The following is a 24,021-nucleotide window of genomic DNA, read 5'->3' as shown; positions in this document are numbered from 1 at the left end:
CCCCACCAATGGTAATATGGGGGAGGGGAGTGGCTAAATTGGCAAACAAACAAACAAAACCTCCCCTGCTCCACTGATGGAGCTTCCCTTGGATCAAAGAGCCTCCCATTTGTGGGGGACATACAACCCTGAGCTGGGTAATTGTGGGCATCTGTCTGTCTCAAGAGAAAATGGAGTGTGCCTCCAGGGATGAAGTCATACCGCATAGTGACTTCTATGGGGTGCAGTGCAAGCCTGGACAGTGTATATGGAGGTTCTGGGCTGCCCATAGGAGATTATCTCACCCATCACTACTGGTGACAGGCTAATAATATCTGTGATGTCACTACAGCACATTCCCAACATGCCTCATTTTTTAATGAGAATGTATGCATAAATCAATATATACTTTGCTTTTTTAGAATTGCAGTTTCAAACAGGAAGAAGCCTGCCTGAAGTATGAGGGGAAGGGGACAAATCAAACATCTAAATCAGCATTCAGCTCACTGGTATCTATTGCCCTTCCTGCGAATTGCAAGTCTGGACTCATTACACCACAGCTGAAAAACCATTGTGGCTGTTTCTTTAACATGATGCCAGTCTTCACTCTGAGATTTTATCAGGCATTTTTCTGCACCCCTTTCAAACATATATTTGCAGAGATAAAGGCCAGAAATCAGTTTTTTTAAAAAAAATTAAAAAAGCAAACACAAAACCAAACCTGAGATCCTTCAAACCCTGTATTCTAAACACCAATATCTGCTTTTGTGCAAAGGGATCCCGGCATTGTGAAGCACAAACAGCCTAGGTTTTAGTGTATCATCCTCGTCTCCTTCCTTTACAGCATTTTTATATCACTGTAGAACAGAATATTGACAGAACAGAGAAAAACACCTCCTACCCTGCAGAGTTGCAATCTATTCTGACTGCATTTTTCAGCTGCTACACATGTGACCTAAAAGCTCAGTTCAGCTCCGTTTATTTGATGCTTTCTGTGCTGCTGGTCTCACAGGTTGACAATGCTTGCAAGATCCACACTTTTAATTATTTTCTGGTGCAGCAGCCATTGAGTCTGCTTGTTCAATCAATTTAATTTTCAGCGGCTCACTAAGGCTGAAAGTCCTTGTCAGAAGATCTCCCGTTTCATTTTACTGTAGGGGTTTCTTTCATTCAGCATTGCCCCACTGCCTTTCCTGGGCACTCTCACATTCCAGGAAAGCAGGCAGAGACCCAAAAACGTCTCGTTTCCATCCTGCCATTCTGTCTTTTGTATTCCCAGGCAGCTTCCCTTCCTTATTTAGCTTCTGCTATTTTGCTTTCAGCGAAGCTAGGCAAACAATTTATCGAAGTGTTTTTGTTTGTTTTTGCCATTTCCCCCCTTGCCTCCAGTCGGTGTTTGCAAAGCATTTAACACTACACTAGGCGGGTTAATTTACTGTACTGGTAAAAAAAAACCAGGCTATTTGGAGTGTCTCGCAACACTGACATGTTTTCAGCTTGAAAATCAGATGTCTCCATCCCAAAGGAAAGAACTCTTGCCAAAGCTTTGTTTATACTGCTGCCAGGTGCAAGCTGGCACAACCGTGATAGTGACACATGAACATTAAACAGTTTGAAAAAAAGGGATGCTCCAAAATGAAATCCATATCCCACTTTGTCACTAGAGAATCAGGTTTTAAAATATCCGACAACACTGAGTGCAGAAAATCATCCTAGGTTGTGGCCACTTTTTATGGTCTCTTCTTATTGGTTTCTAAGATCCAGCTTCCTTCATTGGACAAGTATTTCTATTGTTCCATGCACCTTGGTAGAAGGACCTCTACTCTGCTGTTGCGGGATAGCAAAATACTTGACGCCATTGCAATTATCCCTGCTGATTATGCATCTCCCAACACGTTTTGAGATAAAGAAGCAAGCCTTCCCGGTCTCACGGTTTCCTACTCTCTTTCCTCAATCTTGGTCCCAAGGAGCCCAGAAACAGCTTCTCCAGACCGTTTCCCATTCATTTTTCTCCACCCAGCCCCCAAGTGCCCCACGTCTTACTGTCATAGCACTTGGGAGTTAAATTCTCTCATCTCCCTCCTCTCTCAAGTGAAATGAGCCATAAATTTAGGAACTATTCCTACTGTAAATACCATACAGAGCTTCACTTGGTTAGCACACCAATCCACATGCAAAGATACTTTCACATTAAGCTATCTCAAGTCAAAGTCTTAAAACAAGCCCAGTAGTATGGAACTGTGCACCATATTAGCCACAGTTTTATTTTGGAAGGCTGCCTGAGGCTGATGGGAGTTGTGGTCTAAACTGTCTGGATGGCGCCAGATTAGCAAAGGCTGGTCAAGATTTTTTGAATCTTACACCACGTGGTTTGGGCTATCACTCCAGTGGAATTTAAACTAGTAGCTTAAGACTGTTTCATTACCAGTTCAACGCCGCCATATGGGCGGGGTATAAATAAACTAGCAACAACAACATCATCATCATTCAGCAAGCATGTTTTTTCAGCATCTGTAGTTCTTCATTTCATTCTAGGGACTGTGGTTCTGCATGATATAGCAACCACCACTGCCATATCCTAAAATTCATTTGTTCATATGATTAGCAACTGTATGTTCAAGCATTGTGTCCTCCTTTGCTGTAGTTAGAAATACAAGCTCACAGAACTTGACTTCCCAAGGAGTCCATCAAGTTCCAGCACTGTACTGTTTTTTAGCTGAAGCAGTTCCCCCTGCCGTCAGAAAGGTCTCTTACATTGCTTTGCTGCACAGCTGAATGTAGTTTGATTTTCAATGGGTAGCTTACAGGTTTAAAAAGTTGTTACGTTATGTTTCCAACAGATATGATGAATTATTGCACATTGCTTTGGCCATTTTATAGAGAAGTAACCAACAAGTTTTATAAGCAATTTGGTCAATCAAACTTTATACATGCAGTAACCCCGTAAATAAAGATGGCAGGGTTAAGAGATGGGGAGCTTTATAGCAGATAAAAATTGGAATTTGGATTTCCCCATACGGAGACCAAACACTAGAGCCACTAAACCATCCAGGCTGCGAGAATTCAGCCGGCTTATTTCATTATGCATGCACAATCGCAATGAGGTCGTGCTAAACAAACCAAGAAACAGAAGGTGTGAATAACTAAGGATAACAAGAAAGAAAGCGATATAATGTATAAGTAAGCTTTGAATAATGCAAATATAAAACTTCAAATAATCACAAGATTATTCATGAAATACAGTTCAGCATCTATGGATGAGGATCAGCACCTAAAAATTATGGAAAGACAATTCTAAGGTTTATAGGGGCTTGGTGTGTGGACAGGCAATTTCTTGAGATCTTTATCAAGAGTCAATTCATAGGCATAGCTTAAACAATCCATAAAACGTCAATGAATGTCCTGAGGCTTCCTGTTTCCTTGTGGTAATTTGAAACCAATTGATTATATATATTTATAGGCTTGCAACTTGTGGCAGTTCCCTTCTTCTGTTTCTAGCTTTGTTATGCATACATACTGTGGGTGTTATGCTCCCTGAATCCAGAATCCAGAGGATTCAGACTGGGACATATCACAGGTCACCCTATGTAGGAGGAAAGCTAGCTGCCCCCCTTCTATAGGGCTTGAGACGTGATCATTACATCTTCAAATCCTGGGGGGGGGGGTGAGTCTCCTGTAGCTTTTCCTGCTCCATAGCCATGCAGGAGCATGTGACTGTAGAATCAGCCGTGGGTCTTTTAAGGGCTAGTAACAGTTCTCCAGTTGCTTGGCACTGGGAAGTCTGGCCCTGGCAGCCTTTCTGAGGCTTCCGCGGACTCTAGTTCTCGCTGAGACAACACCTTTCTACAGCTCAGCTAGTAAAACACACTTGAAACTATCCATGGTCCTGATTGCTTTTCAGTGGCATCTAGCAGCACCATCTGAATCATATCTACTAAGAAGCAAAACCTAATGAATTCAGTAAGGCTCACCCTCAGATAATCGTAGTTGGGATTGCAGAGTTTGTCAGATGTAGACCAAGTTGCCTTAATCTGATTTGTCTTACTTGAATTCACCTCAGTCTGACAAACTTTGGCCTCAACTTGCTTGATCAGATCTGTTTTCTGAGCCATCCTGCTCTGCTTTTTGAATACTGATCACAGTTCCATATCATATATTATGGCAATGGCCTCATCTTTTTAGGAGAGGTGGAGCCCAATGACTGTTCCACTGCCCCAAGGGGACATGATATTTCTCAATGGAGCTCTGGCAGTGCCCAGAATCTCCTTGTTTATTTCACCCAGTACTAAACTAGCGGGCCTGTCTATCTTCCTGTTTATGCATACTGCCTTTCTTGTTTTCAGGTAGAAGGAACTACACTTCTATTTGCTGTTCTTAAGGAATGCACTTTATTGCCTCCAAAACCTTGACCTACGCATCTGTACTGAATGATGCCATGAATGTCTGTGATAGCAGGCTATGAGAGGAGCAGTCTTATTTGAATAGCTCAGTGGCAAAGTTGGCAGAGTGTCAGACTCAGACAGGAGACAACTGGACTCAAATTTCTGCTCAGCCAGGAAGGAGGGACAGTGTGGTGTGGCACTGAATAGAAGGTAGATTAGGATCTACTGATACATTGCTGGATGAATTGCAGATACGCAAGAGTTTCCAAGTCATCGCTGTTCAACAATAGCAAAAAAATTAGAAATAATATTAGAAACACTGTAAAAAAGGGAATAAGGGAATAGGTTTATTTAAAATAAAAGGCAATGTTAAATTTAGAATTGCGGATAGAAGATTAGAAAACGGAAGATTTGCGGATGAGCTGATGGAAGTCAAAATTACGTATTTGTGATAATATTGAAAATGTATGTTTAAATCTTGTATTGGAAATTGAATAAAAATAATTAAAAAAAATAGCAAAAAATGAAATATTTATTAAAATCATAAATTAGTCTGCTGCAATGAAGATACCTTGAAGAATGAATGAATTTTTTGTTTGTTTGAAAGGACAGTGAATTTGGTATTCCTATAAATAAATTTCTGGGATGAGCATGTGCTTTGAACCTCATGACTCCCTGTGTCACTGTTCTGTGCCTGGCTGTGGCTGATGGAGGTGTCTCAGCAAATAGCCAAGTAGATTTCACAAGCCTGAAGTTTGACCACCATTGGGATAGTCTTGCCATTCAGATGAAGAGACCTACTTTAAAACCCTACTTTAGTCAGCTATGGAACACTGGGCAACTTCAGGCTAGTCACTGAATGGCAGAACACATGAATTGGATGCAGAAGGTCCCAGGATCAACTCTTGGTATATCCAGTTAAAATAATTAGGAAATAAGGAAAGGGAAGCACTTTGCTCAAGACCCATGGGAGCCATTGCAAGCCAAGTGTATCATTTAATTAGTTAGTTGAATTTAGCAGATTCCGTACACAAAAAAAGTCCCATGACGACTTACAAAAAGTAGACAGTGCTGAATTAGATGGACAGATAACATGGATGATGTAGGTTTCCTGTGTTCACATATCTTAGCTTAGGTTTCATTTCCACTGGCGTGGCTAGAGAACTGCCCTTTTTCCTTTGCACCTGTACTGATTTGATTGCTTAACTGAAAGTGATTGGGTTTTTCCCCAATGACACGCACCATTTAAATCCATTGAACAGCAAATTAACAGAAGGATATCTTTCCCCACAACCCTACAGGCATTAAGAAGAATGAGTCATGGCTTAAAAGCCAAGGAGGATGACATTGGCCAGAGGAAAAACAAATCCTGATGTGTGACATCATCATCTACTCCCTGCTTGCATGACCAGGGAAAGGGGAACCAATGGCAACTGTGAACCTGGCGTAGGAGTCCCATTTCTCTGGAACCGTGGTGTCAAATTCCTTGATGTGGCCCTGTGTGGCCATGATGTCTGCTCTGTGTGATTTCCCTTGTGGGTGCAGTCAGTGATTTCAGCTCAGCTGAGGCGGCAGTTCCCCAGCAGTGATTTCAGCTTGTGGTAGCTAGCCATGGCTGCATACCTAGCCTAGCACCCCGTCCTTGTCGCCAATGAAGTGGAGGTGGGTTCCCACAAGCGAAGACAGAGCGATAACAGCTTTATGTTAGGTTCAAGAACCTTTATTGAACTATATAACTGGGAAACAGGGGCAAAGCAACTGCTTATATACATTCCTGAAAGCCTGGGCCACTCCCACTCTCAACATGATTGGCTGTCTAAACTTCCAAGCTGCGAATCATGACTCAGAGTTCAAGGGCCAATGGCAGAGGCCCAAATCTTGAAATGTTCTGTGACTGGACATCATGTATCAAATCAGAACACAGGAGCTCAGAATCCTTAGTCCAGACTCAAGCTCAGGCAAACACAGACCACTCAATACATAACAAATGGTATCTCAAAATGCTTATACACCCTATGACTGCAGACGGAACAAGGAAGACAGTTTGTCCCCAGTCTATGGTCAGAAGAAGAAAAAGGTCCTCCCTCCTGGCAAGACACTCATTCATTTTAAAAAGTTCTAAATATGCATGCAAGTCATTTCATCTTGGGATGGGATGGGATATCAACAGAACAAAATGATTGATACTTATTTGGGGGGAAACTTTTGATTACTGTAACGGCTACTACTATTACTACTACTACTACTACTACTATTATTATTATTATTATTATTATTATTATTATTATTATTATTTCCCACTCTTCCTCCCAAAGAAGCTCCTCCCAGAAATGGCAAGAACGGTTCTTTCCACCTTTTCTAAAATGTGTTAGGAAAACAGTTCTGCCCACCCCACTTCCCCCAAAGTTTCCAGTGCCCTAGACAAAGGTTGCAGATGAAACAAGAATGGAAAAGCAAATGACTGTATTTATACAATCACAAAAAGTGCACAGGCTAACAAGTTGCAGTGATTTGACTGGCTCCCCTCTTGTCCGTGACCAGATTCTCTAGGGAGATTTGCAGAAGAAAATCTGAAGATGGGACAGGAGCAAGGATTCATTTGTCATTTGTTTATTAAAAAGTAAAATGCAACATTTAGGATTTTGGGAGAAAAGGCATAAAACATGAATTTTGAATCATTGCCTCAAGAGAAATTGAAAGACTTGGATTTGCAGATGGCAAGATGCTTACTGCAATCTGAAAGGGTCTACGCTATAATGGCAGGAAATAAAGACTATATACACTTTCTTCCTCTGTCCATCTGCCACTGTTATGGTCTTGTGTGGGGGGTGATATTATTCTAATTTGGACTGTTTGCAGGCGGATTTCACTCATTTCTCTGCATTTCTGTTTGTCACAAAGAAAGCAGAAGATAGATAGCTAGATAGCTAGACAGATAGATAGAAAAAAAACTACTACTGCTTTTGCTGCTGCGTAATTTAGACAATGAAGCCATTGTACTGAACTGCAACAGCTTTTCTCTGAAGATGATCTCCTGCAGTTGAGCGTAGGATGACTCTTGGGGGCTGAGTGTTTGCAGATGCTGTGGAGTAGACATGAGACATCTCAGCTACCGTAACAGAGCAGCAGCACCAGCGCAAGGAGGTCAAATCAGAGCAAACATTAGTCATTGCCAACGGAGTCTTAAATACCATTTTACATACCTAATAATTAGCAAGAAAAGGCCACACGAAAAGAGCCAACCTATCGCAGAACAGTGCTTTCTCAAGCAGCATAGAACAGTGAGACAGCTCAGGCACTCATCTGGCCAAAGATAATCTTTGCGTGGTAGAGAATGGGCCTTTGAACAGAACCATTGGTTGCTCTTTCTCTTGCCTCTTCTAATTTGCAATGCTGGGAATGTAATTCTAGGATGCAAATCTCCAACTGCTTGACAGCAGAGATAGAGTAACCTGTATGTTTTGCTCATGGGGCAAACAGCAGCTTGGGTAAGGGAGGGATTTTCATCCAGGAAACAGCATGGAGGGGAAAAGTTAAACTACCCTTCCCCAGCACTGCAGTCCCGATCAAATTTATGCTCCCCCTCAGCAATCCAGTCAGCTATTTGAGAGAAGAATAATTTGTGGCAGGAGTAGCCTTGAATGGCAGACCCTCCAAGTATCCCTATTTTACAGGTACAGTCCCAAATTTAAAGAAGATGTCCTGGTTTCTGATCTGATCCCAGATTGTCCTGCTTTTCCTTAGGATGTTCCTATTTTCATCAAAGAAGTGTTGGAGGGTATGGAGTTATGTGATCCCTGTGCCAAGAGGTAAGTAACTATACAGTGGTACCTTGGGTTACATACGCTTCAGGTTACATATGCTTCAGGTTACAGGCTCCGCTAACCCAGAAATATTACCTCGGGTTAAGAACTTTGCTTCAGGATGAGAACAGAAATTGTGCTCCGGCGGCACAGCAGCAGCAGGAGGCCCCATTAGCTAAAGTGGCGCTTCAGGTTAAGAACAGTTTCAGGTTAAGAACGGACCTCCGGAACAAATTAAGTACTTAATCCGAGGTACCACTGTACAACCTTTAGAAGACATCTGAAGGCAGCCCTGTATAGGGAATTTTTTTAATGTTTAATGTTTAATGTTTCTATATGTTGAAAGCTGTACAGAGTGGTTGGGGAAACCCAGTCAGATGGGCGGGGAATAACAACTACAACAATAATAAAGGACATCCCTATTTTCAACATTTGGAGAAATGTTGGAGGATACGGAATGGATCTTCTTATCCGAAAACAGCAACCAGATTTGGTCTGGGGAAGATGGATGCTTCCAGACATTGTGGATGTTCTCTGCCCTACTGCCAATGCCAAGACAGCTAGAATGTGAGTTCACATCAATGTAGAGTGAGAAAGCCTGTTCCTTTGTTACACGACTGATGATCTACATGCAGAAGACAACAGGCGGAAACCTGAGATTGAAAACATTGTTTTACAAACATGCTTGCAAGCTGCTTTGAATACCTAAGAATGGAAAAGGGAGTGTGGGCGGGGATCTCTTTAAGTACACAAATGGTGGGAGGTCCAATCATGGGTCTCCCGATGTCACGAGTTTGGCTTGAAGGATACACGGGTGAGCTCATACACTTGTTTTCAAATACAATTGTGCAACTCGATAATTAAACGTGTGTGTTGTATATGTGTGTAATTTAAAAGAGGAAATCCTGGTTACATTCTCCCACAGTTGCAGTGAAATTAATGGGTATTAAAAAAAAATATTTTTGACTAACATTCCATCAAGCTGTTGGTCAGTGTCTGCACGATACCTTCGAAATGGAGTTATTTCCATTTCAATCTATTAGGAGCAGGGACGGAAGCAGCAATGTCTGTTTCTCTCCTACAATTTTTCAATTATGGTCTCTTTTTCTTTCAGCTGAGTAGTGGTGATGGAGGAAATGATTTTTTTTTTGCCAAGATCACCACAAACCACAGGCTTCATATTTCTTCTCAACAGCAATCTCAGATTTCCGCCATGCCTAATGTTGAAGATGTAAGATATTTCTGTATGGGAGTGGAACACCAAGATAAACAAGTTTAACCGAAAGAAATCACTGAAACGCTTTGGGTGGGATCCCCCCAATGAGTCGCATTAGTGCAAGCAAGAGCTTCCATTTGCACAACAAAGATTTACCCCCTCTCCTCCTGTGCCCCTCAAAGCCCCACCCCCCAAATTGCCTTGGGTGTGTGGGTGTGTAAGGAGAACTTCCAGTTTGCTCCATCTGGCTTGCGCTGGTGTGGTGGTCACCTTAGCACAACACAGAATCCTACTCTTTATTCAGAAACCAGGAATATGACAGTGATGGCTGGTGTTCATTGGGGCACTGGTAAGGCTGAAGGCATGGAGGCTAACAGCAGGTGGCGCCAGAGCCAATGACAGGCAGATTCAGTTAACTCTACAATGGCAATACTAAGTCCACGGAAGAGGAAGCTGACATCCAGTGCTGTCTACTGGCTGTAAGTAAGAAGGCAGGGCAGGCTGAGGTGCCCCATTCACACAGTCCACTAGAATATGCTTCTCTTTTTACACGTGAAGGTTGTGCAGAACTAGCCTTCCAGTGATTTCCGAGAGATGACTCTTGATTTACAAGAGTGAAAAGAAAATCAGCCAGACACAGCACTAGTTATGGGAATAAGCTTCCGCTCGAGCTAAATTTAGCTTACTAAGAACAAGTGGAAAGGCTTTCTCCACCCCCTCCAAAGGAGGATGAATAGACAGGTCAGCTCTGTACCTGCCTTATGCTGGCGGCAGGTAAGGACCTTTCTGTTTTAAGCAGTGTTTGGATTTTTCTTAAGTGGAGTTCAGAATGTTCCACTCACTGATGTTGAGAGAGGGAGGGGGTCTCTTTTGGGCTCTCTGCCCTTTGTATGGCTTGCCTTCTTTCTTTTATGTTGAGAAGTCTGCCAATATGGGATTTGCAAACGGCTGCCAATATGGGATCTGTGCCGTTTCTGCTGCCAATCTTTAATTTAGCATATGTACAAAGCTAATTTTTGGACCAGATACCGAAGCTTGGCATCCCCGCAGGCGTCAACCAGGTTATTGTGTTTGCGTCGCAACTGAACCAGATACGATAGATTGATAAATAGATAGATGGATAGACAGACAGATATAGGGAGGTGCTTTTCCTTTCACCATATATATATGTGGTCTAAACAAATGGGTGCCACGTCTTAAATCGCCTTTTTCTTATCTCTCTCTACTGTATAGTTCAGCCTATCACATTCCCAGTCTGTGTTGCTTGGAGTATGAGCCAGCACAGACAATGAAAAACTCCCAACTCCCTACTGAGAATGTCTTGGAACTGAAATGTGAAAATGTTTCCCTCCGAAAAGGATAGCAAGTTTCTTTATAATTTTATTCAAACTATAGAGTTCCAGGTAAGAAGTAAGTCTGTTGGTTTTCTAAAAAGAATTTTAAAGGGTGAAAAGGACACATATTTTCATATACAAAACAGAACTTTTTGAATCTCCACCTTTCACTCCAGCCTTCTAACAGGAGCATTTGTGAGCCACAAAGAAGGTTTTGCAAGGAATTTTCTAGAATGCACAGAATTTTACCACTGGCTCTACTGTCCAATCAAAATGCATGTGCTTCTTTCCTAGTTATAGGCTTACAAAGACTCCAGATAGACATTCCACACATTCCTTTCTTCTTGCGGACTCCAGAATTAATAGTAGGAGTGCAAACAAGGCAATGGATAAATGATTATGGACTATGGCTGGATCTCTACATGCAGCTGAATGAGGCAGGAATAAAGTGGCAAAATAGATTGTACCACTTCTGATTTCAGGTGGAGAACTTCACATTTGCATGTAAAACAAAAAACAAAAACAACTGACCAATCAACCCTCCCTGCAAACAGAAAATCTATACATTAACGAGTGGGGATTAAACCCAGTCTTTTGTTGTGCGCGTTTTCTATTTGCATTGATTTCTATTTTTTTTTTTTGTAGTGGAGAGCAAACCTGCAGACACAAAGTGGTACAGTCCTCAGCACTATGTTACCTCATTTTGAGTATCCAAGGGCCAAAATGTCAAAGAACATGGGGTCCAAATTTTGTGGTTGCTATCTGACGTTAATTTGGACAGAGGGGGCATTTTCAGGGAGAAACTGGATGAGAGGGGGAAAGAATTGGACTTGCCCTTCCTTACTGCAGCTTCACTGGTGAAAACACCCTCCTCTGCCCTCACATGCTACCCACCTGCTGCTCAGCAAACCCATTGTTGCAGACCTATAATTGTGGCATATCCATGTCATGGTAAGACATAAGCCCAGTGAAGGCTGGTCCATTAGGGCAAGTGAGAGTTTGTTTAGACCAGGGGTCAGCAACGTGCAGCACATGGGCCGGATGTGGCCCACGAAGACCGTTTCACCTGAACCGAGCCGCCCGCTTGGCGAGTTCCCCACGCATTGCGCTAAACTGGCGCAGTGCGGCATGGGGTCTTGCTGAGCGCCGCGGGAAATTGCGTCTGCGCACACGCAGATACTGAAAATCATGTCTGCGCATATCCTAACGCCGAAAATTGCTTCTGCGCAGGTGCGGTTTCCGGCACCTGGACATGCGCAGTCCGGCCCACGGCGATCTCCGTGAGAATGATCCCGCCCATGGCCAGTAAACCTTGCCGACCCCTGGTTTAGACTCTGGGTGAGAACCTGGAGGCTGCAAGGAAGGAAGTATCAGACGGAAAATGAATTGATACTGATTTATAAATATTAGTAACTTTGTATTAATGCAACATATTTGTATGCAACTGTGTATTTTTGCAATACTTTGTTTAAGTTGTCTGTTGTTGCTTCTGTTTTTTGTATACTGCAGGATTTCCCAAGCTTGAGTACTCTCTCCAGCTGTTTTTGGACTACAGTTCCAATCACCCTTGACCACTGGTCCTGCTAGCTAGGGATGATGGGAGTTGTAGTCCAAAAACAGCTGGAGACCCAAGTTTGGAAAACCCTGGTATACCACACACACACACACACACACACACACACACACACACTACATTAAGTGGTACAGAAATAAAATAAAATAAATAAATACAAATCAATTGGTGGTCAGTGCTGCCCTTACATAACTCAGCAGCAAGGAGGAGGAGGGCAGAACAATGATTTGTGGGCTCTAGCTCCACAGCCATTTGTTCTGGCTCCCCCTACTGTTGGCCTCCCTGCCTTCTACCCTATCAGTACCAATGGGCGCCAGCCTCCCCTGCATAAACCTTGTAGCCAAGGTTGGTTCTTGGCTCGGTGGCTATGGTTTGTTAAGAGTGAAAGAAATCACAATCACTGGTTCAGACAATATGTGGTAAAGCTCCTCCAGTGTGAGATGGGAGGAGTGGGAAGGAAGGAAGTGGGAGTGATTCACTTGTGTACAATAAACCATGGTTTCCTGCTCACAAGTGATGTGTGAACATGGCCAATGCTTAGCTCCACAACAGATACAAAAGCAAATTTAGAGTGCAGTCATTATACCAGCTCCCCCCTCCCCAATTTTTCTGCATGGTTCAGTCTACCTTGGATTTGTTTAATTTTGTTATGTGTGATGTTTATTGTTGCATGGAATAATCTCCATGCAAACCTCGCTCCTGACTAAAACAGCAAGATCGTACATCCTCTCTTTCTCTCTCTCTCTGCTTAACTTTGGCATAAAGAAAAGGGTTGATTAAAAAAAGAAAGTAAAGGCAATTTTATGCACAAAATGTATTAACGATTTTTTTTTAATGCTGTGTTGAGAAGAAGCTGGCCTACTCTCTCACAGCAGCAAACAGTGAGCCCCATAATGAGAAAGGATTATCGTTGTGCCTGCTCTTGGAGTCTCGCTCCCCAGGCAGCCCAAAGAATGACTGAGTCATGCAGGTGATGCATTCACTGTAATGAGATGGACAAAACCTCAAAACCCACATCTAGGCTTCTAATAGAACTCCTTGTGTACCCATGCCTCTGGCAAAAGAGAAAGGGGGAGGGAGTAGGGGGGAAGAGCAGTAGCAGGAGATGAAAACAAACCCACCCAGTGTCGGGAAAAACCAAATATATATAATATTTATAAAATGGCCTGCTGTTCATACACACTGCACAGTCATGCAGAAAACCACAGTTTGATTTCCAATCCGAGCCTCTTGTTCCCTGGGCCGGCAGGGCTTGTGAGAACTATGGAAGCAGCACACTGAGCCAGTCCTTAGGGGAAGAAAGTGCCCCATCTCATTCAACAGCTAGCCCTCTGGCTGATTAGTGAAAAGGACTGAAAAGGACTGACAAGCTCTTAAGGGAGCTGTGTCCAGTTCTTGTTGGCTGGGAGGTTGATGGTCCTGGCACAGACAGCCCCCAAGTCACAGGAGGGGAGGCTTTTCCCAGCTTTCTAAGCCCCATTCTCAAGGCTCCGTTGTCACTGTCACAACAACTTTTCCCCATCAAGGACCAGTTGGGGCTCCCACAGGAGTCTGGAGATGGCCAGACCCCCGACCGAGAGCCTCCGAGCCTCACACACGGCATCGCCCAACTCTCCAGCACCAAGACCAGAGACAATGGAAGCCCGCTTCTCGATTGGGGTGTAAAACACAAACTTGGGAAGGAAATCCTCATAAGCCAGCAATTCCTTTTGTTTTCGTCTTCCTGGTGACAAATGGCAATTTCAAAACTTCAAGCCTTTAAATCGTGTCACGCAAACAGGCACTTTTGCTTCAGCCCTACAATGTCTCCTGCGGCGGAGGTGGCTCAGAATTTGTAAGAATTTCCTCCCCCGTAATACTGGTTGAAAACATAGCTATTGCAAAACCACATGTCTCTAGATTTCTCATTTCTCTATAGATGGGGAATCAGCAGCCCTCCCAGAACTTGTTGGACCACATCTCACACCAGTTCCATTCAGACGGGTGATGGGACTTTTAGTCCAGCAATATCTTGAAGGCCAGGAGATTAGCCACCCTTGCTCTTTGTGAGGGGTGGCTAACCTTTTATGACTCAGAGGAGAACTCACCCTTGGCTCAACTCCGGGGACAGCATACCAGCAGCTGGTCTGCCCCAAGGTGGGTACTGCCTCCTCATATTATCACACACCACATACATACACACACCCTTCTCAGCTGATCCACACAGATCAAATGAAAGCATTTTTTGCTCATCTCTCTACTCATTCAGTGATCAATCTGCAGGCTGGGGATATGGCAATTTCCCTGCCCATCAGGGTGCTGGGTTCCCCTTATCCCAGCATTATGTTTATTTGTTCCTCTTTTTGCTGCAGTTCCCAAGTTCAGTGGGGTCTTAAAGGTAAAGGGACCCTTGACCATTAGGTCCAGTCGTGGCTGACTCTGGGGTTGCGGCGCTCATCTCGCTTTACTGGCCAAGGGAGCCGGCGTACAGCTTCCAGGTCATGTGGCCAGCATGACTAAGCTGCTTCTGGCAAACCACAGCAGCACACGGAAACGCTGTTTACCTTCCCGCTGGAGCGGTACCTATTTATCTACTTGCACTTTGACGTGCTTTCGAACTGCTAGGTTGGCAGGAACAGGGACCGAGCAACGGGAGCTCACCCGGTTGTGGGGATTCAAACTGCCGACCTTCTGATTGGCAAGTCCTAGGCTCTGTGGTTTAACCCACAGCGCCACTCGCGTCCCTCAGTGGGGTCTTAGGAGGCCATAGAATTATGTTTGAGGGCACCCAACATCAGTATACAAAGAACACAAAGTGAGAGCAATGCACTGCAGCAATGCATAGCGCCCTGCAGAGGTTGAAATCTTTACCTTCCCTTAGTATGGGCCACGTAGGCTGGGGTTGGTGGGACTTGTAGTTCAACAATGTATGAGGAGAGGTACTGTGTTGTCTACGCCAAGCATGGAGGGAGAGACAGACAGAATTAATGTGTTCACTGCAGTTAGTTAGTAAGTAGAGGAACAGCAGTAATAGCCAGGGAATGGTTTATAACCAGCCACAGCCATTTGTATTGCTATACTTTAAGAAACAGGCACATTTCCCATGTGTTAGGTTGGCTGTCTCTATTCACTTACAGATTGCTTTGCTTTAGAGTCCAGTTTTGTTTTGTTTTAGAACACAGCTTAAATAGCTGGTTGATCTTACTGCTTACAGAGGAGGCTTGCTTTCTGGTGGCAATAAGGCTTCTTCCACTCACACTTTGGATGCAGAAATAAAACCCCAATGACTCTAAGGGCTCTTCTTCTGCATGAGGTATGCTGGGTTTTCCAGCAACATGGCTCAAAGGCAGATCAATCAATAACAAAGCAAATCTAAAACCATGCATGTTTATAACACCTGCTCCCTGCAAAGTAAAACATCTGTGAGGCTTTAATCACTTAAAATGCCACACAATGAAGACAGTGCTTAACGTACTCAATTTCCCATCCCTAAGTTGGAGGAGCCCATTGTGGATTACTTCATGGGTGCTTGTCAGCAATGATCAGGCCGCACAGTTTCATGGTGGGGGGCACATCTGCACTCCAAACTGTGTCCCAGTTGGAGTCAGCTTGCTTTGTTGCAAGGACTAAAATCAGCCAAAATGTCTTACTTCCTTAAATATCCCTTCCTTCCATCCATCCATCCATCTACACACTGTTACAGAGTGACTGTCATAAATGGTTGTGCCTTTAATGAATAGTCCAGTTTGGCAGACAGCCTGCAGCATTTTGAGTTTGGCTAGAATTACTTTATCCATGTTTTACATATTTCACTACCTGCTACACCAGAGACACAATGTTGTCTAGAAACAAGGACTCAAGTTTTTTTATTACTTTTTCAGCAGTGCAACACAAATACATTTTGTGACATGGAACAAATTTTTAAAAACTTATCGAATTTTCCATCCACCTATTTCTGTTAGTGTTAGCCCAGTAATGAGGCAGAATGAAATCACTGTCTCAGGCAGTGGATGGCAAATTGGCCCTTCCTCAGCCCCCTGCTCACCTCATTATTAGCTTTGCCCACCCATCTACCAAGGCAATATAGATTGGGTGACTGTAACATGCTCTCCATTAATATATTTATGAAGACCCTCCAGAAACTCTTTGATTGTGGAAACTGAAGTTAGTATGGTTAATGGTGGTGCTCCATAGATACCTCAGCAGACCACCGACCACCGTTATTCTCTCAAAAACAGAGTAAGCAAATGTAACTCAACCTATCTTCAGATGTTTCCAAGCTGGCCGGGGCTGATGGGTGTTGGAGTCCACCACAGGCCTCCAAACCTGCCTTAAATTCACTCCACCTGCCCTTGACTTCAGCTGAACAAAAAATGGTTTGATTCAAATCACAGAATCATCACTTCCTCCCCAGGTGAGCGGTGTAACTTGTGAAAACTCCAGGTGTAACTTGTGAAAACTCCTTGTTGTGATTCTAAAGATATCAAAGTGTGGGCAAGAAGCATGGAGTTGCCCTCCCTTCATTTTCCAGAGTGGTCACTTTGAATTAAAAGTAAACTTGCCATATTTCATCTGCTAACAACCTGAAGTCTCCGTCTGTACTTTTCTAAGGAGGAAAACCCTAGGAGGTTGAAAGTTGGCAGCCTCAAAAGCGTAGCCTGGGAGAACAAGCCAAATCCCAACACCCTGAAATTCACAAATTCTTCTCTGCTAACCAATTATGCCCAAGAACAAACATGTTCATGAGAACCTTTTTTCTTTTCTCGCATGTACATCATAACCGGAGTGACATAATTCTTAGATGCCTTTCTTTTGGGTTGCTCAACCGCCGCAACAAGCAACGGAGCAAATTTCAAAATAAACCCTACTTTTCCTAGTGATGTTGACAATTTCAGTCAAGCATACCTTAATGAAATTAGAGATGCAGAAAATATTTTTTGACAAGAGTCTATGAACAAAACAGCCAGAAGTGACTCCAGTTCTGTGAGAAAAGCTCACGCCGAGTGAGTGCGAAAGAGAGAGAGAAACTGGGGAGAAATGTTGATAATTGGATGGTATGGTTTTGGCAGGAAGAGGCGTGCTTTATTAACCGTCCACACTAGAAACATAACTTTCCAACTATTAACAGTTTTTACTTGCCAAGAGAAAATTATCAGTTCTGATTAAAATATAGTTCCCTCTACCTACAATTAATGACTACATAGTCTTATATAAGCAAATGAGTATTCCTTCATATCTACACCTTAAGGCACAGCATGAAAGGCAAGTGCAGAGCAGCAAAGGGAAAAACCAAATCAAAACTTCTTAAAAGTATCACTGGTGTGCATAGAAAGGATACCAAAACAAATAGGGGAAAATCTTATATAATTGAACCGTTTGTAAAGCTAACCAGACACATTTACACAGAAATCCATTGGTTCCCATGCCACATTGCCTATCATATTGCTCTCTTTATAAAGAAACAACATTTTTAGAGTCAATTCTAAGAAAAGGCTTAGTTTCACACCCTTTGCCTTTGATGATTTCTTGTTAGATGACACCAAAGTTGCAAAGGCAGTGTCCATATTTGTTTTGATAGCTTCAAATAAAAGGCAGAAGCTTAAAGAAGTTGGTGTGGGGGAAGAGAAAGCATATGAAAACGGTAAAAATAATAATATCATAAATGGCAAAATTATATATCTAGACACGGAGAAATAAGTGTTTTGAGATACGTTTTAAACCCAATTGAGTGTACTCTGGCACATTCTATCTTCTGTGCTATTGTTTTATATTTTTGTCATGGTTTATGAGGTTGCTTTTGTGCTGGTGTTTCCACAGAGGTATGAATAACTGATTTCCGTAAAAACATCCTCCCACACTTACTTGGGAGTAAGTTCATTTGGATTCAGTAAGGCATACCTCTGAGTAAACATGCCTACGAGTGGGGTGCACAACAGATGTCTTGGCTGCTACTGATAATTCAGTTGTGGCTTTTGTCATTGAAAAATGCAATTTTGCATTGTCTTGAGCATTAGAACTTAAGAAGACCATAGAAGAGTCCTGCAGGATCAAACTAAAGGCCAGTAGTGATTAAGTTGGGGCCACTTAACTGACCTCCTGGTGTTGCTGTGGCTGCATCTCACTGACCGCTCCTTCCAAAGGCCTGTCTGTTCCAGCATTCAATGGCCAACCTATACGAAACTCACAAGCACAACATGAGAGCAACAGCCCTTTCCTGTTGTGCCCCAGTGAGTGCCATTAAGAGGCAATGCTTATTTATAATCTTATGTTTATATATCCCCAGTTTTCTTCCATCATGAAATCCTCAGCAACCCGTTTGGTCACTTTTTGCAGCAGATCACCTCTCTGAGGCTCTTCTAAAGTCATGGCTGTGGCAAAAATACTTTTTTCAAATACTGTATACCCTTTGCTGGTATCAATCAGAATTATACAGCTGTATTAGGTGGCAATGGATTATGAATTGCAATTTAAAGCATTAACTAGTGTTAAAGTAATTTAAAGCATTAACTAGAGTTATTCAGCATATTCCTCACTTAGACAAATTAATGAACTTTAATTGGTTCTGGATTGTCCTCTTCAGAACTACCATTTTCTAATGCTGCCATAATAATAATAATAATAATAATAATAATAATAATAATATTCCTCGATCAATCCATTCTTGCCAAAATCTTTGCCACGTTCTCCCTGCCACATTCACAAAGGCTGAGATTACTGACTCCGAGCATTGGAAAAATATCCCAAATTAAGAAATGAACCTGAGATTACAGAAGGCAGATTAAATGGGATTAAGATCTCAACTCCTATCTCTCTTTAAAATTCCTTTGCCAAGGAAGGGGATTCTGTGGGATAAATTACATGGCTTATTATGCTGAAATGTAAATCTTATTAAATACACTTCAGTACTGTGGCACAGGGCCTTAGAAACTTAACTGGCAAAGTGGTTAAGTGGGTGGAATGACTAAGATTAGCACAGTCCCATTTTCCTCTTAATGAAGTGGAACCATATCCTCAGAACGAAATAATCCCCTTCAAGAGAACATTTTCTTTTAATTTGCAAATCTCGCTGATTTTATTATATATACTGTTTCAAACTAGACAGGAGCTTAGAACCCAAGAATGTTCTTGCCAGCAAATGTCCCCATTCATTACCTTCAGAACTGAATGTCCCACACAATAAGCAGCAAAAAGGAAGAAATAGAATTATAATATAAAGACCACTTGGGAGGCAGGAGACAGAAGGAAAAAACTAAAGTGGCTATGGAAAAAGTAAGTAGGAATTATGCATAGGAGGTTACAAAACCCTCACCCAAATTTCTATAATTTGCACAAGTCTGCATCACCATGCTGTAGTGTGATCCTTTTTTGCTAACACAGCTTGATTTATTAAAGCCTTTCTAGATAAGGCCCTCATGACTGGAATATCATTGAGCTTTTGGGTAATGGCAGAAGAAGAGCTATGTCTTTTATCTGTTTTTGTGCTGGGTTATTCTTTAGATATGCTATGTGTGCATTTCACATTCTGTTTATGAGTTGCTCTTATCTCCACTGATGTTAACCCACACCCTGCAACCTTAAGGTAAAGAACATGATATGAATCCCAATTAAAAAAAAGTAAAATAATACTAAGAGAAGATTGAATTTTCATGAGGTTCATTTTTCATTTTGAAAATATAAAAAGCAGTATTATATTGATAAATTATTCCCCCCCCCCCTTGCAAGATGCCTGTCTTCCATTTTGTATGTTGTGGTTCTGAAGTGAAACTACATTTCAGATTTGAAATCAATATATTTTCAGTGATTTTCAGTGTCAGTTTTTTTTACCAACCTTTCCCATAGCTATTCAGGCTCTTATTTGGCTACTCATTAATTCCCAAGAGTTCTGTATGAGAGGACATACTATGGTATTTCTTGCTGTGTATCTGATGTTCAGTGCATGACTACTAAGTTTTCCATGTAGCTTTTATTATTATATTATTATTATTGGCTTGTTCCTCCTTGGCCTGAAGCAAACATTTCCCTTCCCTCCCTCTAGCCGACTTCTGTCAGTTTAGTTTATTATATTAATATATTGCTTCAAACATCCAGAGGCACCCCAAAGTGATTTTACAATATTCAATATTCAAATAAAAGATACACATGAAATTCAATAAAATTGGGAATTGGAACAATCAGAATTAGAACTGTGGGTGTTGGTTGTAAATCTAAATTGAATTAATTCTTCACTTTCCTTGCATTATAATATTTTGCTAGAACATTAGCAGTGGCAAAGTTTTTATCGGTGGTTGCAATAACAAATGATCCCTATATTCTAAACAAAATGCTTGTTTAACCTGGAGGTAGGCTGTATGAATTGTGTATGGCTTTGTAATGATTTGTTGGGTCTCTGGACCGTAATAAAGATTGTTGTTGTTATAATATTTTAAAGAATATTTATTTATTTCAATAGTTTATATACCACTTAATAACTACCATATTTCTTTAAGCGGTGTACCATAAGGATACAGCTTACAACTTTTAAGTCACTTAAAATAAGATATAAAAAAGAACTCACTGGAAGGGAAACAGGCAGAGAGAAGAAAACATCATCCACATCAACAACAACTGATACCCAAGTGCCTAGCAATATTGGGTGCTTTAGAAACAATAATTTCTTGTTCCAGCTAGGTAGAAAAAGCAAGCCTGCTATGGTGGCGGTTTCTTGGCCAGGAGCAGAGGGCAATGGAATGCTGAAGGAAGCCCTCCAGAGCCTCGGTTGGTTATCAAAACCAATGACCACTACCGGCCCAAGGAAGCCTTCCTACATGCGGTGCCTCATTAAGAGGCTAATTTGTGAACCTGCCGAGAGAGATGTTCCCTATCTGTTTTCTAAGCTAATGTTTCTCCATTATTACTGGGAGGAATGAGTTATTTCCAAATGACAGCAAACCACTGACAGCCTGATAATGTCTTCTAGGGACCTCAAGGGAGCATTTAGTAGCCGTGTCCCTCAAGCTAAATCACAAGATCTTAATAAAGGTTTGGGCATGTTCCTAAAAGGCGGCAAGTTTTCCCTGTAGGGAGATCAGATGCTCTTAACATCTCATAATTTTATGCCCTAAATTATTACACCATAGTAACCTCAGGAAGTTACACATTAATTGCAAAATTAGTGTTCAAGTTTTGCATGCTAATTAGCAGTAGCAGTCTATTTTCTTTATAGTCAGTATGTTATGGCCTGCCTTATCAAAGACTCAGTATTCACTGCTATTTTTTTCGGGTATTTCCAAGCTGTACATTTTTGTATGTCCTTTCCCCACAACTTTTGGGGAAAATAACTAAAAATTTCATAACCATTCATGGTTTTTGTTCACATTAAAAAAACAACAACCCAAGCTATTAATCCATATAGATTCCCTAAATATTAAGCTAGCTGTCATTTTTATAATAATATTGTTTCCAAGGATTTAAAAATCTCACTTGTTAGCCATAAAACAGATTTCTGCTAACAGCTATAAAATCTAATTTAAAGCCTTCTGGCATTAGCTAAATAGCTGAAGCAAATTTCTATCTAGCTATGCTGAACATCTTGTTACTGCTGTAAATATATAAAATTCCCTTTGAAGTGATAAAGGTTCAGTAGGATAAATGGGGTCTCTGGAGTCCAATCATTGTAACATCTCTGAGGCCTAACAAATGTTGTTTACATATTTCAAGGATTATGTTTCACGTTTAAATAAACAGATGAAGCCATGTTTACACGCATTAATTTACCCTTTTATATTATAAAAATGTAAATTTAATTGAGCTGTATTTTCAGGATGTAACAAATGGCTTTACGTTTTCTTTCCCCTAGAGGAATGAACTGTGTTAAGTAAGATGATCCAGTTAAAATAAGAGCTTGCCAGATCCAACAATCAGCTCCTGATCACAGGATTCAGAAAGTTCGCATCCTGCCAAATTGTCTAGCACATGCTTGTTCCTCCCCAGCCCTGGAAACACAGCCCAGTCCCCCAGGGAGAACAATGGGATTTCTGAACAGTCAATAGGACTTGATAGGACTCAAATCCCCAGTCATGGCTGGGACATGCCAGGTCCTACCATTAAGCACAATGATGCAGCTGCCTCAGGAAGCAGATATTTTGGGGAAGCAGCAGCAAAATGTTGGGGGATAGTGTTGTGCACACCACATGGCCTGCCCTATATCCCCGTAAGTCAGACTACTGCTCTCAGTGGAAAACACTGAGCCATCATCAGATTCAGTTGTCATTCTGGTCAGATTTTGTACCTGGAACGGGACGAGGTGCCATCTCGACTTTCCCCTCGGGCAGCAAAATGTCTTGAGTCAGCCCTGATTCTTAAAAGTAGGAGTAAGCTGCAGTAGCATTTCCTAACTTGGGAGGTGGCTGTCGCTGCCATCGCCATAAAGTCTGCTTCATTTGTAAGTTCCTGGCAAGTTGTGACTGAGGCTCTGGGTGTATGCTGGCCCCTGGCCAATGCTTGGTGTCCATTTGAGCATGCAAAGGGGTCTGCAGCTAGCCCTCTACATTTGGAGCCCAAAGGGTGCGCCATGCTTGATTTTTTGCATCAATCTTGTTCATTAAATAGACCCTCCAGGGATCCTAACGTGGCCCAGTGTCAGCACGCAACAGCCTAGGCAGGTTGCAGGGCCCCAGCAGCTCAGTAGGCCCCACTCCTGTGCAAAGACCTTTCCTGGATCCATTCCCACTTTACCTCCCTATTCTAACCAGAGAAATGTTGGCATTATGGAGTTATGAGATCCCCGAGCCAAGGAGTAACCATTCAACCTTTAGAAGACATCTGAAGGCAGCCCTGTATAGGGAAGTGTTTAAAAACATCTTTAATATTTTATTATGCTTTTATTGGAAGCTGCCCAGACTGGCTGGGGCAACCCAGTCAGATGGTTGGGGCATAAATAAAAAAACATATAATTATTATGGAATAGGATGTCCCTATTTTCATTGGAGAAATGTTGGGGGTATGCATTCGATCCTCCAAATGGTCATTCAAAATTATGCGTGGAAAATATCTGTAAGTATAAACAGTTTTTCTAGCTAAGGCACCGATGAGCACGTAACAATACTATTTTTATGTAAGTGTTGCTTTCTCTGCTCTGAAGCTCCCAGTCTCCCTTTCCTTTATGATGGCTTCCAAAAAATAATGGTTGTTAGAGGACTAGCTTGATCATAGCAAAAAAATAAATAAATCAGAACTGTAGAGCACTTCTGTATATTAGAAAGTGCTACAGGAACCACAAATAATAATAGAAGTAGTGACAGTGACTCATACATACCTTCAATGGACCTTAGATTATGTGTTACAAAATAATTCAAACTGACTCAACAGTTCAAAGGAACTACACAGGTTAAAGCATAAAGGACCAGGGATTGCAAATCAGGAACCAGCAGCTCATTCTCAGCACCACAAGAAACGATGGCGGGTTGCTAGAGGATGGCGTCTGTACATTGCTGTTTTTCAGCAGATCCGCCATGGATGGCACAGAAGAATGCCAAAACCAGCTCTGGAAGCAGTGCCAAGTAACATTTGGAACCAAGAGGGTTCCGCCTGTTCTTGTAAAGCTGCTGACTTTGGCCTGGATCCTCAATCTCTGCAACGGATTCTCGAGTCCAGACAAAGCTGATCGGCAGCATACCCCTGCTTCTTTATTCCAAACTAACAACCCAGTTAAAATAGTGGTGGAGAATCCTCATTATTTCCTGCTTCCACGCTGCAGATGGAAAGCTACAACCGAGAA

The 24,021-nt window shown here is 42.1% G+C and overlaps 1 protein-coding gene and 1 long non-coding RNA gene across 4 annotated transcripts in view; one reads left to right on the top strand and one right to left on the bottom strand.

The window, feature by feature from the left end:
- The window catches only part of CLYBL (citramalyl-CoA lyase), a 183,172-nt gene that overhangs the window by 45,506 nt on the left and 113,645 nt on the right, over positions 1–24,021 (bottom strand). The window lies entirely within an intron of this gene.
- LOC309368367 lies at positions 9,875–11,311 on the top strand. Its single transcript, XR_014167739.1, has 3 exons — positions 9,875–10,154; positions 10,614–10,790; positions 11,072–11,311. It is a non-coding gene; the product is annotated as an uncharacterized lncRNA (long non-coding RNA).

The sequence above is a fragment of the Podarcis melisellensis genome, assembly GCF_964234715.1.
Source record: "Podarcis melisellensis genome assembly, chromosome: 4".
Taxonomy (NCBI): Eukaryota; Metazoa; Chordata; class Lepidosauria; order Squamata; family Lacertidae; genus Podarcis; species Podarcis melisellensis.
Note: the sequence above shows the minus strand (reverse complement) of the source record. Positions and strands in the feature narration are given on the sequence as shown.